At 37.9% G+C, this 18,053-nt stretch overlaps 1 protein-coding gene across 1 annotated transcript in view; it reads right to left on the minus strand.

Annotated features, from left to right (window-relative positions):
- LOC149235307 (uncharacterized) overlaps window positions 1-18,053 on the minus strand; it is a 240,280-nt gene that overhangs the window by 137,044 nt on the left and 85,183 nt on the right.

Here is an 18,053-nt window from a genome sequence, read left to right on the forward strand (position 1 = left end):
CCCATTAAGGACTTCTAGGATTTATTCTGAGTCAATAGAGTCATTGTACTTTTAAAGAGATCCTTCATGGGCTTTTGAATCATGTAAAAAGGTTAAGTATTGAGACAAATGTAATTTATGTATCCTCAACATCAAGTCGGCCTAGAAGAGATCTATTCGACCTCCCTTGAAGCCTCTAAATAGAAGCAAGTCGAATTCATTTGAAGCACAAACTCTCTCACAAGAAAGTTTGATATCTCTTGAAGCTGGAAGAAGTGTTTAGTAGAAGAAGGGGAAGGAAGTGCGAGTTGGGTGGAGTCTAAGGAGAAGAATAAAAACAAAATTTTGGTGCCTCTCTCTCTTTGTTTCGTGCCCTAGCTTGGGAGATCTAAGTCTTCCAAGTTTTGTTGATGTCGAAAGCTGCCTGATGTCAAAAGTTCCCTGATGCTGAAAGATGCTACATTGTCGAAGTTGCTAGAAGAGAGGTCGAAGATCTGGGAGCTTGACTTGGTGTGGAGGGAAGGTTTGATCTTTGTCTAGGTTGAAGAGTCTCAAAGAATACTATTGAAAGGAAGAGAATTTTCAATGGGTTTTCCCCTCGAGGGGGGTTTTTCCCCGGCATAATGCCTATATCTGGTGTCCATTGTTTATGTGCTTTCGCTTCGGTAATTGCTTGATGAACTAAATAAAGAAGATACAAAGAAAACTTAATAAGAAGTCAAGAACATCACAAGTAATTATCAAGTATAAGAAAATATTTTTGCCTTTCTGATTTTCTAACAAAAGGTAGGAAGATCCATCACTATTATTGAGGATCTGTCGATACAACAATAGCACTCTCCGGACACTCCTTCAATCCATACTCATCCAACAAGAAAGTCATCCTAGCCTTCCAAATGCCAAAGTTAGAGGCTTTGTCAAGACTCAAGTCTATCCTGATCTCTGAGACCTGTTGTGGCCATCTCTGCAAAACCTAAATAATTGGGGAATATACTGGAAATCTCCTTCTCCTTCATGCTTGACCTCTCTTTTGTTACTCGCACTCCCTTAGGAATGCATAGATCTACCATTGTTTGCCTCCAAATGTCCTTTTCCAGTACTCACACTATCTGCTACCTCAACCAGGCAACTCACTTAACCCTCCGGAAGTCCTTCTCCAAAATTTGGCACACGATTTGTTGCTCTTGAAGCTCACACAAGCTGACTGGAAAAACTACTACAGCCTATTGCAACTGGAAATCTCGAATTTCCTCCTAGAAACTGTATCTGGAAACCCTCTAAGAAATTCTGCAAATTCCTCTTCAGTGTGTTTTTTCTCTTCCGCCCAGAGCTGATCTGCTGCTGCAAATCAATTGCGCCTAGATCTGGTCAACAAAATCACTGATCTGCTCATAGAAACCCTCTATCCGACAAATCCATTGCGTGCAAACACTGCTTGTGAGGCTGATCGAATTTTCCTCCAACCTGGATCTGTAAATCGAACCTTCTGCCTCTGCAACTTGCACTTCCCAGTGGCCTACGCAAATATGAGAAATTTGTGCTTAGAACTCCCTTTGAACTGCACAATTTCTCCTTCTCACTACTGAGCCTTTGATCTGATCTTCAATGCTCTGATACCATGTGAAATTTACTTTAAATTGTAGCAACTGGGATTTACTATTGTAACTGGTTAGCAGTTTATTAATTTTCTGATTAATACCAAATAAATCACACTACAATTCTTCGCAAATAAAATTTTTGGAAGCTATGTTGGGAATCACGATTGTCGCTAGAGAAAAACCCACAAGTGTTAGTCAACGATCGCATCGCCAGAGATAAGGATCCACGAGAGGCGGTTAGTCCATGTCGCAAAACACATGCAAACCGTTGGTTTATCCAATGTCCAACAATCTCCCCCCAACGCGAGTCAAGTGTGTATCGAACTCGTGACCTATGCTTTGATACCACTTGTTGGGAATCATGATTGTCGTTAGACCAAAACCCATAGATGTTAGTCAATAATCGCATCGCCATAGATAAGGATCCATGAGAGGCAGTTAGTCCATGTCGCGAAACACATGGGGAGCATTGGTTTGTCCAATGTCCAACAAGCTAAGTAAAATGTCGAAATTTAAAAAATAGATACACACACATAATAAAATAAACACCAATATCTTTTGGACTAATGTCCCCGAAAAAACTCTGAAGGGAAAACTGGTGCAGCAAATGAAGCTTTATTTTTATTATTATGCAATTGTCAAATCTGAGTACAAAAATTTGGATGCCTAACTGGCTATCCTCAGCAAATAATCTGGCCAAAAATATAATGGAGAAATTATCTCCCTTCTGCAACAATTTGGCCTCCCTCTAGCCTGCTCGTTCTCTCTCCCCAACAACTTGACCTGCCTGGAATTTGCACTACTTGGCATTCCCAATTCGTACGACCTCTAGAATTGCTCTAGTTGGGTCATTTAACCTTCTCCTGCCGCTAGAAAAATATGCACTACCTTCCGGAATGACTTTTCAGCCTCCAGCGGTAGATCCAACCTCCTCCTAGCTATTCGTCCTCCTGGAATAGCTAACTCGCACTTCCTGGATGGCTTTCTCCCCAGAATATTTCAGCCTCCCTTTTGTTGGCTCTCTAGAACTGGAATAATCCTTCAGAACTATTTGTTGCTAGCTCAATCACTGATGCTCTTCTTCTCTAGCTGAACTCTTCTTCTTGTTGAATCTCTACAACTAGATAGCTCGATCTGTCAAGGAACTCGCTCTCCATGTGTTTTTTATGTATTTATCTACAACCCCATTGACTTGCTCTTATAATCTCTCGTTGGATCACCAATGGCCGTGATTAAATCGTTATCAATGGCTAAGATCATCTTAGACTTGATCTGTGTGAGTCTCTAGAGCTTTCTCAATCTTTCTCAATTAATTGTTGTTAATTAATCAATTTTCCTAAGTTAGACTTGGGCATTTTTTAATTATTGATCAATTAACTTAATTGAGTTGTCTCTAGTTGTTTTGTCCCGAAATCTTTTTGGGTTTTGGAGATCTTGTGTTCCTTAGCCTCTCTGACACAAGTCGAGACTACAACACCTATCCAATTCTACAAAAACTAACAGGCCTCGGTAGAAATACTTGCCTGAGCTACAAACATCAACATAAATTAAATGGCTTGTAAATGCCAACGGGTACCTTATGATACATCTCACATTGCCAAGATTAATAAAAGTCATAAAAAATAACTAAAGTATAATGTTATTTTAGATTATTAATGTTATTAATTATAAAAAGAATTAATATATGAGTTCAAAATTCATACATACATTTATATACATATGAATGCTCTCGAGATGCACCACTCCCAAGTTTTTTTGGAAAATAGCGCTCTAAATTCTCTCACTCCAATCCACACTCTTGCAACCTTGCTAGTGATCACATGTGCTAAAATTGGTGCTTAAGGTGGATGTGCCCTTGTGGAACTCATGACGAGACCGTGCATTTGCTATATTTGGTGAATCATTTCATAGAATGTTATTTTTACTAAGTTTAACTTTTACCTTATCCTGTTATCGGTATGTATCTCAATAGGCACTTTGGAGGAGAAGGCGTGCACTCTAATTTGTGTTAAGAAATCAATGCATGTAGTTATTAGGGTTTTGATTCCTTTTTTCTTGATAATTACTTGTGCTATGTGTTGGCTTCTTTACTTATTTACTGTGTTATCTTTCATCAAGCAATTACCAAATCAAAAGTGCAAGAAGATCACAAGAACAAGAGACACAAGGTGTAGGCACTCAGCCACGGCAAAACCCCTCTCCTAGGGAAAACCCAGTCAAACTCCTCTTCTATAATAGAATCAAATCAAAGTGAGACAATCCAAGACCTTTTGACCAAGACAAAGACCTTCTCCAATCACCAAGTCAGCCCTCCTTCTAAGTAGACAAACTCTGCCAAAGTCAACAAGAGTCAACTCCTTCAAAATTGCTTCAATCTGAAATTTTGGCCCTCTGCAACTCAAAATTTTGGACCTATAGTCACTGCAGAAATTTTGTCCCTGCAACTTTCCCTGAAACCCTAGAAATCTCGCACGTGTGAGAGAGAAGACGCCCCAAAACTCTGATTCTTCTTCTTCCTTTGATTTGACCTTCTTGTCCTTGACTTTGCACTTCCTTTTCTCTTCCTTCACTACAAATCAAACTTGATGATGATGGATGCCAAATAGGTTGAATTCTCCTTCTATTTATACTACTTCCACAAGGTCGAATTTCCCCAAACAAGGTCGACTTGGTGAGGAGGTGAAATATGATTGTTTTGACTCAAAATATTTTTTCTTTACATGATACAAAATCCCAAGAAGGGTCTAATAAATATGACAATGACTCTTATGACTCAAGAAAACCCTAGAAGCCTACAATGGAAGCTTTGACCTAATAAATAAGTAAAAGGAGCATGAAACCCATGCTTCAAAATAATTTTCCTTTTCTTCCCTTTCAATTTTACAATAGCAATTACGAAGACCGACATAGTTACATTTTCAACACTCCCTCTTAACTAGGGAGTTATTCATAATTGTACAAACAGGTACAAGGATGAACTCAAATTGACATGTTCTCAGAAGAGTATCAGCATACACAATGTTAGGGATCTAGATACCATAACTGTCAAGATATCCTCCCAACAAGGACTAAGGTGTCATCAAGGCAACTTGCCACTATAGGTACCATCAGGGTACAGCCCTAGAACTAATCCAATAGGATATAGATACCATCTAGGCCTCCATGCTAAGACACCAACCCTCACATGGATCTAGGTATCATCAAGGTCAAATCACTAAAATAGAGCTCCATATCAAGACCAAGATACCCTCCCACACAGGGATCTAGACATCATCAAGGCCAAACTATAACTGAGATCTCAATACCAACTAGGCCAAGATGTCCTCCCAAGTACCATCATACGGGCACGCAACCTATGGTACTCATCTCTCCCTCTCAACCAAATCAGAGATATCCACCAATCCAAGCATGCTTCTAAAATATACAAACTTCTTGTTGGGGAGAGATTTCGTCAACACATCAGCTACTTGTTCATCTATCAGAACATATTGTAGCTTCACGACCCCATCCTGTACCAAACTTCTAATATAGTGGTACTTATTATTAATATGCCTATTCATAGTATGGAACACGAAGTCTTCAGACATTCTGATGTTTCTTTGGTTATCACAAACAAATCCAAGGGCCCTCCAAACAAATCTGACAAAAGCTTCCTTAGCCAAACCACTTCTTTTCCAACCTCACAAGCAGCAACATATTCAGCCTCAACACTACTCAAAGCAACTGAGTCTTGTTTACAACTTATCCAAGAAATCATTGTGGATCCCAGACTAAAACAACCACCAGTAGTGCTTCTTCCATCAGTCTCACTGCCACCCCAATCAAAATCGGTGAAACATATTAATTGGATTTCCTTACCATCATACTTTAGGTGGTGATGAATATTCCCACACAAATACCTCAAGATATGCTTGGCAGCTATCTAATGATCATGACATGGCTCCAATTGAAATTGACTTAGAACATTTACGACATAACATATATCGAGTCTAGTATTCACCAAATACATCAACGAGCCAACCAACTGACAATAACATGTGGGATCAACGAGGCTAGAGTTTGAACTTCTCAACTTCTTTAAGTTAGTGATCATTGGAGTTGTCATGGGCTTGGAATCCATCATACCAAACTTTTGTAGAATATTGATAATATATTTTCCTTGAACAAGATATATCCCTGCAGGTTTCTGCCAAACTTCCAAACCCAAATAATAATGCATAAGTACTAGATCTTTCCTATCAAATTTTCCTCCCAGCATCTTCTTGCATTCTTGAATTCTATGCTCCACACTCGTAAGAAGTAAATAATCCACATATAATAGAATAATGATTGGTTCATTCCTTACTACTTTGATGTAGAGGTTTGAGTCTACAAAGCTTTTGACAAATCCAATCCTTAGAAGATAGGCATCCATTCTAGCATACCAAGCTCTAGGTGCTTGTTTCAAGCCATATAGAGCTTTCTTCAATTTACAGATGTGAGATTCCCTGCTATGTATCTCAAAACCTTTTGGTTGTTCAATGTACACTTCTTCATCTATGGTTCCATTCAAGAAAGTTGTTTTGACATCCATCTAGTGGATGTTCCATCCCATAGTAGTTGCTAAAGAAATCAAGGATCTAATGGTAGTGTACTTGGTTGTAGGAGCAAATGTTTCTTCATAGTCCACACCTTCCTTTTGAGAGAAACCTCTTGCTACAAATCTTGCCTTGTATTTATCTATGCTCCCATCAACAACATGTTTGATTTTGTAAATCCATTTAGAGGTGACAACAGATTTGTCACTAGGTCTAGGAATAATTTCCCAAACCCCATTCTTCATGATTGATTAATATTCTTCTTGCATGACTTTCTTCCATTCATCATGATGAGTGGCTTGTTCAAATGTGGTTGGTTCTACTTCAATTAGTTTTGTCACACATGTTGCATATCTGGAGTACCCTTTTGGTCTTTTGCTTTCTCTGAAAGTACCTTTTGCTGCTCCATGCCCTTCGGCATCTTCAAGTGTAGCTTTTAAGCAATTTGGCCTCTTCTTTACTTCGAGAATTATTGTAGGTTGAATGGGTTTACTTGGTCCTTCTTCTTGATTTGTAGGTGCTTTTTCATGTTGCTCTTTTTCTTTAAACAGTAGTATATCTTCTTCATCAAACTCAACGAGAATATCTTTGGACTTTTTGTTGCAAGGTTTTCATCAAAGATGACATCTCTACTAACTTCAATTTGACAATTTTCTCTTATGTAGATTCTATAAGCTTTTGATGAAAGGCTATAACCGACAAAGATACATTTCATACTAGTGGAATCTAACTTCTTTCTTTTATCCTTAGGGATATGAATGTAGGCAGGACATCCAAAGATTTGGAGATGGCTTACATATGGCTTCTTCCTTGAAAATGCTTCTTTTGGTGTCATATTTCCAAGAATTCTATGAGAATTTCTATTTTGTATATATATTGTCGTCATAACTGCTTCTCCACATAAGAATTTTGGAAGGTCTTGGTCATATATCATGGTTCTTATGCATTCTTCAATGGTCCTATTCTTTCTCTCTGCTACTCCATTTTGTTGAGGATTATAGGGAACTATGAGCTCCCTCTTAATACTTGCTTCCTTGCAAAAGGCTATGAGTTCCTTAGATGTATACTCACCACCATTGTTGGATCTAAGGGTCTTTATCTTCCTTTTTGTCAAGATCTCCACTTCTGATTTGAATTCTTTGAACTTTTCAAAGACTTCATCCTTAGATTTGAGAAGATAAATCCAAGTTTTTCTAGAGTGATCATCAATGAAGGTCACATAATATAGATGACCTCCAAGAGATTTATCTTCCATTGGTCCACACACATCGGAATGAATGAGGTCTAATATTTCTTTAGACCTTGTGTCACTGCTTGTAAATGGTTTCTTTGTATTCTTTCCCAAAGCACATCCCTTACATACTCCTTCATGATCCTCCTTCAAGTTGGGAATGCCTTTCACCATTTGACTTAGGGAGGGAAATATTTTATAATGAAGGTGCCCATATCTTCTATGCCAAAGCTCAGAGGGACTAATATCCATGTGAACAAGAGCTTGAGGAGAAGGTGTTAGAAGTCTATACAACCTTCCTTCACGAATCCCAATAACCCTTGCTTTTTTCAATACTAGAGTCCCTTCCCCAAACAAGAACTTTTCCATCTACAAAAGCAATCATATCTCCTTTATCTTCTAGACAAGAAATAGAAAGTAAATTCTTTTTCAAACCTAAGACATAGAGAATGTTGTTGAGATGAAGTTTTCCACCATCTTCTAGTTCCAATGAAGTAGATCCAAGACCTTTGACTGCATAGCTATTGTTATCTCCAAGCTCCACTAAATGAGATGATTATTTTGATAAGGTTTGAAGTTGTCCACTTTCTCCTGTCATGTGTCTTGAGGCTCCACTATCAATGATCCAAGCATTGTCATCATCAAATGTACCTGTAAGTGCAGCCAAGAATCCTCCATTTTTTACTCTCCTAGATAGATTGTAAATGATCTTGATACCAAAGCTTCTTGCAACTTTTAAGAGATCATTAAGGGTCTTGAGTCCCATCTTCAAATAGCTTGCCATTAATGAGAGAGATCTTCCTTTCAAGAGTGCTTTCCTTCCTTCAAATGATATCCAACAAAGTGATCTTAAAAATTCCTTCCTTCACCTTACCTCTAATTCCATGTTGAGAAATCAATGTATGTAGTTATTAGGGTTTTGATTCCTCTTTTCTTGATATTTACTTGTGATATGTGTTGGCTTCTTTACTTCTTTATTATGTTATCTTTCATTAAGCAATTACTAAATCAAAAATGCATGAAGATCACAAGAACAAGAGACACAAGAAATAGGCACTCAACCACAGCAAAACCCCTTTCCTAGGGGAAAACCCAAGTCAAACTCTTCTTCAATAATAGAACCAAGTCAAAGTGAGACAATCCAAGACCTTTTGACCAAGGCAAAGACCTTCTCCAATCACCAAGTTAGCTCTCCTTCCAAGTAGACAAACTCTGCCAAAGTTAACAAGAGTCAACTCCTTCAAAATTGCTTCAATCTGAAATTTCAGCCCCCTACAACTTAGAATTTCAGACCTACAACCACTGCAGAAATTTCAGCCCTACAACTTGCCCAAAACCTTAGAAATCTCACACGTGTGAGAGAGAAGCTGCCCCAAAACTTTGATTCATGTTCTTCCTCTGATTTGACCTTCTTGCCCTTGACTTCACACTTCTTTTTCTCTTCCTTCACTGCAGATTGAACTTGATGATGTTTGATGCCAAATAGGTTGAATTCTCCTTCTATCTATATTACTTCCGCGGGGTCGAATTGCCCCAAACAGGGCCGACTTCAGGAGGAGGTCAAAAATGGTTGTTTTGACTCAAAATACTTGATCTTTACATGATACAAAAGCCCAAGAAGGGTCTAATAAATATGCCAATGACTCTTATGACTCAAGAAAACCCTAGAAGCCTACAATGGAGGCTTTGACCTAATAAATAAGTAAAAGGAGCATGAAACCCATACTTCAAACTAATTTTCTTTTTCTTCTTTTTCAATTTTACAATAAATACATAATGATAAAGTACAATAGAAATTATGAAGACTGACCATAGTTACATTTTCAACAATTTGAACCCTATCCTATTCTCTTATCACTAAGGACTAGTGTGCATGATAAAGGAGGCTTTTAGTGCTATTTTGGAATCATTTTCTAAGAAGTAGGGTGCACTTGTGAAGGAAGATTGCATGTAGTCTATTCTTGGTGTTGTCTTATCACCTTATCCTTGCCTATCATTAGTGGAGATGCATTATAGTTAAAGATGGACTTGACTTTAGCTCCCTTACATGCGAATGTTAAGAAAATTTAGAGGTGATTTGCTTCACTTGAGCAGTAAGAGCACTTGTGGAGGTTATTCTCGCTGAGATAGGTTCCTCGTCTTGGAGTGAGAATTGGTATTTGCACTTGTGTACCTCTTATATACAATGTATCAACATATGCTTAGCCCTGGAAACTATTTTAAGCAGGATCCCACATTCAATCTTGAAGATAACTTGGTCTCTTTTCTCTCTATTCATGGCAACATGATGGGGTCATTCTAGGCCAATCATAGCTCTATTTATCATTCTCTTCAAGGTGACTCTCTATTGCACAATCCCATTCGCATAGATGAAAAGCATGATGATGAAAGATTAATCAATATTTTGCATGATTCTTCTTACTCTTCCATTATTCTGTTCAACAAGAGAGTAAATGAATGCATTCTTAGTGAGAGATTGGAGGTCAATTCTATGGAGAAGATTTCAATGTATTGTGGTTTTGTATGGAGGCAAAGCTAGTGGAAAGCATCTAATCCCCTACAACATCTTTAGGTGTGTAGCTTGGCTCTCTAGGTACTATATTTGCATATCTGATTATAAAGGTGAAATACTTTCAGTAGCCAATCTATTATTCCCAATGTGTTAGCTTACTTGTTCTAGTTTCTTCCAAATTCTAACATTTATAATTAGCATCTACCTGTCCAATTTTAAAATTTTATAATAACTTCATAACCCTTGAGATTGTTACCCACCACCAGTAGGTGGCCCCATAGGAGAAATTTTCTCCTAGATTTGTTTTCAGCCGGCAACTAGCAGCCCCTAAAAGCCACTAATGTAGTCGATATTGTGCCAGATGTCTCCACTCTCTGAGCCAATCATATGTCCCCTCACCCATCTATCAAGATCGTATGTTTGAAATTGGGCCATCCAATCCTAAAGGTATGTATTTTATTATGCAATCAGGTGCTTATGCTTGTTTTTCTTGGGCACACTTGGGTATGGATTATTGGGTGACCTGAAGGAAGGGTTTCGGTTGTAGTCTTGTTCCCTTACCTTAAGTTAGGGGTTAATCCTCAACCCTAGTCTCGTGGGATCTCCCCTATTTGTTTACAGCTTTAGGATGGGCACTACTTTGGAAACCCTGATTTTGGTAGTGTGGTCCCATTTTCCTGTTCCACATTTTTCACTCACCTCTGCACATTACATGCCCTATTTCATCATCTTCCCTCTCTGGGTCCACATTACCACTAGGTCCACAAGGCTCTGGTACTCCCCTCCCCTTGTCCACATGTCTTGGTCGGGCTTGGAACGATGCCCCGGAGGTTGATGTGGCTAAAAAACATATAAAAGCATATCATGGCCGCATACAAAAAAAAAATAATACCACAAAATGCAAAAGATGGTGGGGGTAATAAAATTTGGCACATGGGAAAAAGCCAAACATGAGCTCTATCCCTTATCATTATGGCCATCACCTTGGTTCCTAGGGCTCCTATGAGTGCCCCCTACATCATTAAGGAACCCATGCATGTCCCACCTTAAGGCGGTAATCACTGCTATATCATACACATCATCCTCTCATCCCCTATAGCCCCAAGCAGTAAAATAAAAGAGAAATCAATAAAAGGCAAAAGGCAAATGAAGAAGGGTGGAAAAACAAAGGTCGGGGTAACTCATGTACCATGATTGCTCCCTCCTACATTCATACACCCAAATATGTGGGCATCCCTCACCATTACCACCCTTGAGCCCATGGCATTTGGCCTTGAGACCCCTGTGTCCCCATCCACCTCATCATTATCCACATGACACCTACCACTTGAAGGATGTACCTTGGACATGTCCTTCCCTTTAGGGGTTGGGAACACAAATAGGGTTGTTTATTGACCACTCCTACCTAGGGAGGTAACACCGTTACATGCTCAAAGCTCCAAATTTGGAAGGGGAACCCACTATGAAGTCTCATTTCTATCCTTGACTAACAAGCTTATTCACTCAATTGCACTAATGAATTATTGTGTCTGAAGGTGAGGAGACGCATTGGATCTTATACAGGATTGGCAAGTGGTTTCATCATGAGTAAGGAAATTTAACTTGGGTCGAAGCCTACCAACGGATCATACTGACACTTGTAGGGGAAGCGTTGAGAGCCATGGGTTCCATCATGTGACAGAGCATTATCTCATGCCATGGACAGCCTTAGCACCTTCAATAGCATATTCATTGCCCAACATTATATGCATGATGATGCACTTGAACAAACAGTGCCCCCGGCCGACTTAGCAGTATACACAGGGTTTGGCAGTTGATTTGAGGTGCAGAGGAGGATTGTCTCATCCTTGAGACATGGGAGGGCAGGCACCATCTTTTGTGACCTCATTTGGAGTCGTCTACAGGCTTATTTCTCACCAGGAGACCCATGAGACCACTACTTGTGCCCCAAAGCCACTTTGGAGCACCACATGATGTTTTCTTGAAGATCAAGGGGCCACCCCCTTGTCTATCATTCATTAAGCCCTCAATCTTATTATGGCACCTTGAGGACTCAACAAGGCCCTCCAATGGCCCTCCTACACCATTTTTTCATCATTTTGGCTTCATTTGGATGGCTTATTCTTCCGTTTATGAGCTATTTGGTGGGCTTGTCACCAAACAAATGTTATTTTGCACATTAAAATAATTTTAGGGACATCTTAGGCTAATTCAATTAGGCTAGAGAATCATATATATTTAGATCACTCCCATTGAGATCATCATCATCATCACACTTGGATCTATTTCTCTTGGATAATTTCGCACTTTTTCCTTGGATGTCTATTGGAGATCTCTTGATGTATTTCGATATTTTTGGGAGCTAAATTCGTTTTCTCTTGGAGTTTCTTTCTTGATCTTCGATTAGATATATCTCTTGTTATCTTGTAAGTAAATTTGTTGAAGATTTTTAATGAATAATGTCTAATATGTGGAATTATAGCAACTAGCTATTTCTTTTGTGCCCTAAATAATTGAAAATCATTGTAAATATTGTTAGATTGTGAAATTGCACATTTTACTCATTGAATAAAAAGTAGATAAATGTTCCTAGTGGATTGAAACTCGTTTTTCTTCCATAAAAGTCCATAGATTTTGGGTGGGTAATTGTTGAAAAGTAGGCGTTAGGGCATCATGTTTTAGCCTCCTTGAGGAACGATTTAGCCAAATTTCAAATCACAGACTCCAAAGCCCAAGGATAAGGCACTGGTCCAAGAAAATTTGGTGATCACCCTTATTTTCCTTCTCTTCTCCTCCTAAATTTTTTAGCCCCTTTCCTATATGGCTTAGCTAGGGTTGCCTGCGAATTGTGTTAGAGGAGTGATTTCTCAAATCCGTTTGGATAGGTATCTGTGTTGGTGTCTCCTATAGTGGTCCTCTAATTTTGGAGCAATTCCCACAACAATTGGTTTGTGAGAAAACTCAAGCCCTAGCTCTGACTTTGGAAGCTAATCTTCAGTGTTATAGGTTGAGAGGTCTACTTGAGGGTTGTTTGCACATAATATTCAAATAATTCAATCATTCTCAACCCTTTCTCTACCCTAGTTCTCGCTTTGATTTCTTTCTAGGTCTCTCTAGTGAAGCAAAAACCCTATTTGAAGAAGAATCATCTTGCAAAGCCCCTAGAGAGGTCTTGCCTCACCTTGGAAGTTTTGATCCTAAACATACTCATCATCATTGAATACTCATAACCCTGAGTTTGGACTCTCCTCTTAGGTCTTTCTTGGAAATCCTTCCTTGTATATGTGAAAAATCGGTTACCCGATTCCTACTGCAGCAAACTGATTATATTTCACCTACTTGTTAAATTCATTGAACAAGTTATTTGCAGTTTTCTATGGCAAACACTGAAATACATACACTGCAACCTACACCAAAATAAATTGCGGAAACTAAATACAGCACAAGAGAGAAATAATAAGCACACACATCTACACAGCTATTTTTGGACAAATGTCCATGAAAAAACCCAATGCGAGAAAACCGGTATAGCAACTTTGAGAGTTTTATTATTATGCAGTAGTAATTTCTTAATACAACTTCTGGTTGCCTTCCTAACAATCCAGTTACAGAGAATATCACTGACGGAGAGATCTGTGAGAATACCTCACACGATCACTGGAAGTCCTAGTTGATCCAGCGCTTGAGTGAGCAGCCCCTAGCTGCCTCTATACAGTGTCTGCGTTAGCCCAGTGTCACACTGTCTAGGATTCGTGTCACCCTTCCTGGCTGATCGATTTGCCTCTGAGATTCAGACTTCTGCTCTCCCAGTCTCACACCCCGACTTCCAGCTACAGAAATCAAACCCTCCAAAAAAATTTAGACTCCCTCAAGGCTTCTGCGTCAGCCTACGCTGCCTCTGCGTGGGCCTACGTAGCTCTGTGTCAGCCTATTCTGGCTCAGTGTTGCCTCTCTCAGATCTCTCTCTACCTCCTCTGCTGAGTATTCCCGGACCAAGAGAAATCTCCAACAGAAACTATCCCTGCCCCTCACTGCAAAAGCTCACTTCGAATTTCTCACTGGCAGCTACTCTGCTTCAAAAATTCGATCTTCTGAACTCTCTCTCTGTGTGTTCTCCAAGTGCCCCTCAAGCCTCTTCTTATAATCCTCTCGTTGATCAATCAACGGCCCAGATTAGATCCTAATCAATGGCTAGGATCATATTGACTTGATCTCCACCTTCTTCTAGAAGTTTCATGCACAGTTTAGATTAATACCCATTAATTATTTTAATTTCCTAAGTTTAGACTTAGGGTCCTGTTGACCGCTACGTGTCAACTACCCATAGCAGTACACCCCCTTTTTCGCAAAAGGGATACTGCTTGAGCGACGTGTCCGTGCCATTCGATTTTCATCATCAGCCCGATCATATTATGTTGTAAACCCAGTCTACATGTGTAAATTGTAAATAATCTTAGCAAATCTAAGTCATGTATGTAAATTGCCTAAGCAAACCTCATTTTCTAGTGATAATCTACGTTTCGGAAGGTTTTTTGTCTCACCAATCCATGATCGGCAGAGTTTTCCTTCAGCCTAACCCCAAAGCTGGAATGAATTTTGTTATTAGAATCTTAGGGGACTCCTAGTGTACTTGGTCGAGTCTATGTAAAAGTAATTTGGAAATAACTCTAACTATTTGATTAGGTTATTACAACTTGCTTGATCTGCTAGATTATAGTTGTGTCGCAGAACTGGGTGGTCTATAAGGGTCTATGTCAAATGGGTTTTCCCCCTTGAGATGTAAAATTGTAAAAGTCATGATGTAAAGTGTCTTGAGGGTTAGAAAATGTTTTAATCCCCTCATAAGTCCTAAGTCCTAGGTCCTAGGTGATTTTTCCAAAGGGCTAAGTTCGAGGATCCAGCAATAAAAAATAATAAATAATAAAATTAAAAAATAACTAAAAAATAAAAATAAAATAAAATAAAATTTAAAAATAAATAAATTAAAAATTAAAAAAAAACAATAAAATAATAATAAGTAAAAAAATTTGAGGAAATAAATGCAGAATTTAAATTTTTAATATATTAAAATGCATTTAAAAATTTCGACGAATGAGATTAAAAGGGATTTTGATCCTCATCGACAATCGAGATTAGTTTGACATGGATCACTCGAACTAGCCATTGGAATTTTTCCTTTAAATAGGGTGTTAGGGGTCATTTGAGATCATCAGATTGGATGTGAGAGTCTAGTGCTAAAGAATGCTCTCTTGTAGTCATTTTTTGTGCAATAAAGAAAGACTTTGGGGTTGAAAATCTTGCTGATGTTACTCTTCTAGAAATGTTGTAAGATGTTTTATTTTTCTGCATAATTTTATTTTCAGCCATTGATAATAGCTTGATGAAGATTGATTCAGGCACAAGTATCTTGCCTAATCTTTGGGGTTTGAATGATAGTTTAGATTCTGAAATATAATGGCAGGTATCTCCATTTGATCTGGATTTCATTATTGTTTTCTCCCTCTACGTTAATGGTTGATTTTAAGCTGTGTAGGAAATCTTAGTTTTGAGTTTACTGGGCGTTAGGGGAAGTTCTCGACTGAACCAGCCAACTCCCGAATTGTGTTTTTTGAAAAAGCCCAGCCAGTTTTAATTCTGAGCTTATCATTTGAATTTTTCTTATGAATGCAAGAAGGGTTTTCTGAAGTATCTCAAATTAAATTTAAATTCTGAAAATGTCACTGTGGATTATTGACAAATCTAGCTATTTAAGAGTCGAAAATTTGTAAATATTGTAATTATTTTTAGCTGGTTTCAGGGTTTTAGGTTTTTTCCTTGCACATTTTATTCTAGATGTTTGGTTTTCGCAGGTTGCAGGTACACATCTTGAAAATTTTGCAAGATTTTCATCAGACAATCTGAAGCAGCTGATTCAAATTTTTAAGAGCCCTGGTAAATCTTAAGAGGGTTTTCCAATCCATTTATCTGTTGTCTGGGGTTTCATTATTCGCAGGAAATTTGTTTGAAATTTTTTTTATGTGCTGCCCTGGGCCTGCAAAAGATCCTTAGTCTTTTCGCTGCTATTTTTCTGCTCAGCTCCTTCAGAACTATTGCCTCTCTTCTGGCCGTCACCGGATCTGCAACGCTGCCATTTCTCATCTCTCTTCACGCAGCATTCAACTGCGTCCTCCATCCGCTGCTCCAAGCTCATTCCAGCAACTGTTGCGTCCTCACCTCTCCCTGATACGACGATCAATCTCCCTCTTCAAATCCGCTACCTTCACTGCAAGCTCACGCTGTGTCCTTCATTCTTCCTCTCACACTGCACGCAGCCCATTTCCCTCATCCATTTGCAATGTTGCCTGCATAATAAAACTCAAGAAATATTACCTTGCATATCCTTCACGTCTCCGCGGTTTTTTCTTTGCCCACGTAGCTCCCTCAAATCTGAGCCACCCACGTTTATTTTTTTTTACGCGTTGTTTCATAGTTGCTGTGCCTTTTCCCTGCGTGAAGCCCTCTCCTATCCGCTGCAATCTGTCAAACGCAGTCACCATCGCTTTCCTTCGTAGTTGCCTCGTGCCTCTTCAACCCACCTGCGTATATTTCCTCACCCGTCGCTACAACCTGCCCTCGACCTTCCTTCGCGTGGACCTGCCATCAACAATAAACAAAAAAAAAGAGAGAAGGGGTTTTCAATTTTTTTTATTTACATACTTTACGTTAGAGTTTAGTCTTTTTTTCAATTTCTTATATATATGCGTTATAAGTCAGGGTTTGTAGAGTATAGTTTTTTTTTTAACTTAGGACTTCAACTTTAATAAAATTTTGATTTAATTTTTTATTTTTTTTATATGATTTCAACTATATATTAAATATCAAATAAAAAAAAGCCATAAAATGTTAATTCTAGAGTTTGATTCAATTAAGGTAGATTTTTTATAAGCTTTAATTAGTTTTTTTTTTTTTTAGAATTAGATTTTTAAATAATTTTTAGTTTAGTTTAGTAGTTTTGAGTTTCATTTTAATAAATTTTAGTTTAGACATTTTTTTTTTAAGTTTAGTTTTGTTTCATTTATATATATATATATAGATAGATAATACAAAATAAATTAAAAGGGGCATAGAAAAGTTTTTTTGAGTTTTAGATTTGAGTTTTTTTTAGAATTTAGATTTTATAAAAAATAAAAAACAAAAAATTTAATGTATATATGATAAGGTGTTAGATTTAGATTTAGATTTTTGTCTATTTTAACTTAATTAATCAAAAAAAAAAATTAAATTCCTTTTCATTTTTTGGATCTTAGTTTAAAATTTCATTAAAAAAAAAAAAAAAAAATGAAGGGTTAGTCTTTAGGTTTTATTTAGATTTAAATTTTATTTATTTAGGACTTTAATTTTGTTTTATTTTGATTTTTGGCTTAGAATTTTTGTAAAAAAATACAAAAATATGTAAAAATTAAAAAAAAATTGGCGTCTTTTGTGGTATCTATGTTACGCTTTTCTATAGTTAAATGCACTTAAATGTTTATTTAAAAGTTAGCTATGTGAAAGTGGTAACTGGTCAGCATTTAAATTTTATGATCATTTAAAGCATTTGATTTTTCTTGAAGTTTAATTGCTGGAGCATTGTTAAGGCATTGTGCGTTTGTTGAATATCTTACATCGCTTGGGATATTTTGATGATAAATGGTGTTTTACAAGGTTCATATTACTGCAACATTTAATAAATAATCATTTAATCATTGACTCCATAAGGCACTGGTACAAAATCAATTAGGTGCTAAATTGCCTCCTTGTGTCTCCCAACGCAACTGGTCCACAGTTGGTATTCATTCATCCCATAGGGTCTACCCCCCTAGCCTCGGGAGACGACTTAAACGGAGAGATCGGGGATCAGGGTGACAACCCCCGATCTGAGCGTTGTCGTGACAATCTGTGCGACAACATCTTTTGGCACCGTTGCCGGGGACAGAGTTTTTTCTGTCATTGGTTTATTCGACAATCATCTTTCATCTTTCTCATTTCTCATTTGAGTTGGTAGATTCAACATTTTTTGGCATCATTTGGATCTTTTCACCTTATCTTTCGTCATATCAGCACCTACTCTTCAGTTCGTTTCTTGTTTAGGTGGCGACTCCATTTCTTTCCATTTATTTTTCCCGGACAAGAAGCCT

This window comes from Pinus tabuliformis, chromosome 8 (genome assembly GCF_031772625.1).
Source record: "Pinus tabuliformis cultivar Carrire ecotype Pingquan chromosome 8, CPIR1, whole genome shotgun sequence".
NCBI lineage: Eukaryota > Viridiplantae > Streptophyta > Pinopsida > Pinales > Pinaceae > Pinus > Pinus tabuliformis.